The sequence below is a fragment of the Siphateles boraxobius genome, unplaced genomic scaffold, assembly GCF_051911475.1.
Source record: "Siphateles boraxobius isolate OS27281-9 unplaced genomic scaffold, OSU_SipBor_1 528, whole genome shotgun sequence".
NCBI classification, from domain to species: domain Eukaryota; kingdom Metazoa; phylum Chordata; class Actinopteri; order Cypriniformes; family Leuciscidae; genus Siphateles; species Siphateles boraxobius.
Genome location: NW_027509173.1, coordinates 5670 through 11213, shown reverse-complemented (window position 1 = coordinate 11213; position 5544 = coordinate 5670). Strand labels below are relative to the sequence as shown.

Genomic DNA, 5544 nt, shown 5'->3' with positions numbered 1-5544 from the left:
TATCTATCCATCATAAAAGTGCATCTGTCCATCATAAAAGTGCATCTATCCATGATAAAATGCATCTATCCATCATAAAAGTGCATCTATCATGATAAAAGTGCATCTATCCATGATAAAAGTGCATCTATCCCTGATAAAATGCATCTATCCATCATAAAAGTGCATCTATCCATGATAAAAGTGCATCTGTCCATCATAAAAGTGCATCTATCCATCATAAAAGTGCATCTATCCATGATAAAAGTGCATCTATCCATGATAAAATGCATCTATCCATCATAAAAGTGCATCTATCCATCATAAAAGTGCATCTGTCCATCATAAAAGTGCATCTATCCATCATAAAAGTGCATCTGTCCATCATAAAAGTGCATCTATCCATCATAAAAGTGCATCTATCCATCATAAAAGTGCATCTGTCCATCATAAAAGTGCATCTATCCATGATAAAATGCATCTATCCATCATAAAAGTGTGTAACAGTTCTAGTAAACTGTCACCTGTCTCCTATGGTGAATGAGAGTTGCAATTTTACTCCAGGCCATTAGAGGGCACTAGGGAGCCCTTATCTCTACACAAGAGTGTAAAAGGAAGAGGGAAGTGTGAGTTAGGGATACCTGTTAGCTGAGAGCACATGCTCTTTCCATGCTTGGAAAACCCTGTTGAGGAACATTTGTGTTCAACTTCTCAATGTGAGTTGATTTTATTTGTTTCCTTATTATTAACAAAGGTATATTGTGCAAAAGTATTTTGCTTGCTGAACCTCATGTTATATTGTTTGTTTTATTTTGACCAGAGGGTTTTGGTATCTGCTTGATATTGAGGGTTCTCAACTTGTTCAAGCTCTTGTTGTTATCTTCAACGTGGAAGTGTATCTGGACTTCTGAACAAAAGACACTTTTTCCATGGAATTAACCCTTGGCGAACAAACATGGACGATGTACTTATAACATCTTAAACACCTACAATGGTGATGGACCATGGACAATTGGGATAACTCTGGACTTTGAGTTGGTGCACATTTATGAGGTTTTGCTTGTTGTATGGTGATAAAATGTATACTTGAGCTAAGGGGAATATAATTGTTGGCAAATGGTGATTGATCCCGCCTCATTTATTTGTGTGACCTTTGACCTTAGCGTTACAAGTGCATCTGTCCATCATAAAAGTGCATCTATCCATCATAAAAGTGCATCTATCCATGATAAAATGCATCTATCCATCATAAAAGTGCATCTGTCCATCATAAAAGTGCATCTATCCATCATAAAAGTGCATCTATCCATGATAAAATGCATCTATCCATCATAAAAGTGCATCTGTCCATCATAAAAGTGCATCTATCCATCATAAAAGTGCATCTGTCCATGATAAAATGCATCTATCCATCATAAAAGTGCATCTATCCATGATAAAGTGCATCTATCCATCATAAAAGTGCATCTATCCCTCATAAAAGTGCATCTGTCCATCGTAAAAGTGCATCTATCCATCATAAAAGTGCATCTATCCATCATAAAAGTGCATCTGTCCATCATAAAAGTGCATCTATCCATGATAAAATGCATCTATCCATCATAAAAGTGCATCTATCCCTCATAAAAGTGCATCTGTCCATCGTAAAAGTGCATCTATCCATCATAAAAGTGCATCTATCCATCATAAAAGTGCATCTGTCCATCATAAAAGTGCATCTATCCATGATAAAATGCATCTATCCATCATAAAAGTGCATCTGTCCATCGTAAAAGTGCATCTCTCCATCATAAAAGTGCATCTGTCCATCATAAAAGTGCATCTGTCCATCATAAAAGTGCATCTGTCCATCATAAAAGTGCATCTATCCATGATAAAATGCATCTATCCATCATAAAAGTGCATCTATCCATCATAAAAGTGCATCTATCCATCATAAAAGTGCATCTGTCCATCGTAAAAGTGCATCTATCCATCATAAAAGTGCATCTATCCATCATAAAAGTGCATCTATCCATGATAAAATGCATCTATCCATCATAAAAGTGCATCTATCCATCATAAAAGTGCATCTATCCATCATAAAAGTGCATCTGTCCATCATAAAAGTGCATCTATCCATCATAAAAGTGCATCTATCCATCATGAAAGTGCATCTGTCCATCATAAGAGTACATCTATCCATCATAAAAGTGCATCTATCCATCATAAAAGTGCATCTATCCATCATAAAATTCCATCTATCCATCATAAAAGTGCATCTATCCATCAAAAAAGTGCATCTATCCATCATAAAAGTGCATCTATCCATCATAAAAGTGCATCTATCCATGATAAAATGCATCTATCCATCATAAAAGTGCATCTGTCCATCATAAAAGTGCATCTATCCATCATAAAAGTGCATCTATCCATCATAAAAGTGCATCTGTCCATCATAAGAGTACATCTATCCATCATAAAAGTGCATCTATCCATGATAAAATGCATCTATCCATCATAAAAGTGCATCTATCCATCATAAAAGTGCATCTGTCCATCATAAAAGTGCATCTATCCATCATAAAAGTGCATCTATCCATCATAAAAGTGCATCTATCCATGATAAAATGCATCTATCCATCATAAAAGTGCATCTGTCCATCATAAAAGTGCATCTATCCATCATAAAAGTGCATCTATCCATGATAAAATGCATCTATCCATCATAAAAGTGCATCTATCCATCATAAAAGTGCATCTATCCATCATAAAATTTCATCTATCCATCATAAAAGTGCATCTATCCATCAAAAAAGTGCATCTATCCATCATAAAAGTGCATCTATCCATGATAAAATGCATCTATCCATCATAAAAGTGCATCCGTCCATCATAAAAGTGCATCTATCCATCATAAAAGTGCATCTATCCATGATAAAAGTGCATCTGTCCATCATAAAAGTGCATCTATCCGTGATAAAAGTGCATCTATCCATGATAAAAGTGCATCTATCCATCATAAAAGTGCATCTATCCATCATAAAATTTCATCTATCCATCATAAAAGTGCATCTATCCATCATAAAAGTGCATCTATCCATGATAAAATGCATCTATCCATCATAAAAGTGCATCTGTCCATCATAAAAGTGCATCTATCCATCATAAAAGTGCATCTATCCATCATAAAAGTGCATCTATCCATGATAAAATGCATATATCCATCATAAAAGTGCATCTATCATGATAAAAGTGCATCTATCCATCATAAAAGTTTATCTATCATGATAAAAGTGCATCTATCCATCGTAAAAGTGCATCTATCATGATAAAAGTGCATCTATCAATCATAAAAGTGCATCTATCCATCATAAAAGTGCATCTATCCATGATAAAATGCATCTATCCATCATAAAAGTGCATCTATCCATCATAAAAGTGCATCTATCCATCATAAAAGTGCATCTATCCATGATAAAATGCATCTATCCATCATAAAAGTGCATCTGTCCATCATAAAAGTGCATCTATCCATCATAAAAGTGCATCTATCCATCATAAAAGTGCATCTATCATGATAAAAGTGCATCTATCCATCATAAAAGTGCATCTATCATGATAAAAGTGCATCTATCCATCATAAAAGTGCATCTATCCATGATAAAATGCATCTATCCATCATAAAAGTGCATCTATCCATGATAAAATGCATCTATCCATCATAAAAGTGCATCTATCCATCATAAAAGTGCATCTATCCATCATAAAAGTGCATCTATCCATGATAAAATGCATCTATCCATCATAAAAGTGCATCTATCCATCATAAAAGTGCATCTATCCATGATAAAATGCATCTATCCATCATAAAAGTGCATCTGTCCATCTTAAAAGTGCATCTATCCATCATAAAAGTGCATCTATCCATCATAAAAGTGCATCTATCATGATAAAAGTGCATCTATCCATCATAAAAGTGCATCTATCATGATAAAAGTGCATCTATCCATCATAAAAGTGCATCTATCATGATAAAAGTGCATCTATCCATCATAAAATTGCATCTATCATGATAAAATGCATCTATCCATCATAAAAGTGCATCTATCCAACATAAAAGTGCATCTATCCATGATAAAATGCATCTATCCATCATAAAAGTGCATCTGTCCATCTTAAAAGTGCATCTATCCATCATAAAAGTGCATCTATCCATCATAAAAGTGCATCTATCCATGATAAAAGTGCATCTATCATGATAAAAGTGCATCTATCCATCATAAAAGTGCATCTATCCATCATAAAAGTGCATCTATCATGATAAAAGTGCATCTATCCATCATAAAAGTGCATCTATCATGATAAAAGTGCATCTATCCATCATAAAAGTGCATCTATCCATCATAAAAGTGCATCTATCCATGATAAAAGTGCATCTGTCCATCATAAAAGTGCATCTATCCATCATAAAAGTGCATCTGTCCATCATAAAAGTGCATCTATCCATCATAAAAGTGCATCTATCCATCATAAAAGTGCATCTGTCCATCATAAAAGTGCATCTATCCATGATAAAAGTGCATCTATCCATGATAAAAGTGCATCTATCCATCATAAAAGTGCATCTATCCATCATAAAAGTGCATCTATCCATCATAAAAGTGCATCTGTCCATCATAAAAGTGCATCTATCCATCATAAAAGTGCATCTATCCATCATAAAAGTGCATCTGTCCATCATAAAAGTGCATCTGTCCATCATAAAAGTGCATCTATCCATCATAAAAGTGCATCTGTCCATCATAAAAGTGCATCTATCCATCATAAAAGTGCATCTATCCATCATAAAAGTGCATCTGTCCATCATAAAAGTGCATCTATCCATCATAAAAGTGCATCTATCCATCATAAAAGTGCATCTGTCCATCATAAAAGTGCATCTATCCATCATAAAAGTGCATCTATCCATCATAAAAGTGCATCTGTCCATCATAAAAGTGCATCTATCCATGATAAAAGTGCATCTATCCATCATAAAAGTGCATCTATCCATCATAAAAGTGCATCTGTCCATCATAAAAGTGCATCTATCCATCATAAAAGTGCATCTGTCCATCATAAAAGTGCATCTATCCATCATAAAAGTGCATCTATCCATCATAAAAGTGCATCTGTCCATCATAAAAGTGCATCTATCCATGATAAAAGTGCATCTATCCATGATAAAATGCATCTATCCATCATAAAAGTGCATCTGTCCATCATAAAAGTGCATCTATCCATGATAAAAGTGCATCTATCCATGATAAAATGCATCTATCCATCATAAAAGTGCATCTGTCCACCATAAAAGTGCATCTATCCATCATAAAAGTGCATCTATCCATCATAAAAGTGCATCTATCAATCATAAAAGTGCATCTATCCATCATAAAAGTGCATCTATCCATCTTAAAAGTGCATCTATCAATCATAAAAGTGCATCTATCCATCATAAAAGTGCATCTATCCATCATAAAAGGGCATCTATCATGATAAAAGTGCATCTATCCATCATAAAAGTGCATCTATCCATCATAAAGT

General features: G+C 34.3%; 1 long non-coding RNA gene across 1 annotated transcript; it reads left to right on the top strand.

The window, feature by feature from the left end:
- The first annotated feature begins 489 nt into the window (after positions 1–489).
- Positions 490–962, top strand: LOC143713978 (uncharacterized). Its single transcript, XR_013195370.1, has 2 exons — positions 490–695; positions 800–962. It is a non-coding gene; the product is annotated as an uncharacterized LOC143713978 (long non-coding RNA).
- The last annotated feature ends 4582 nt before the right edge of the window (positions 963–5544 follow it).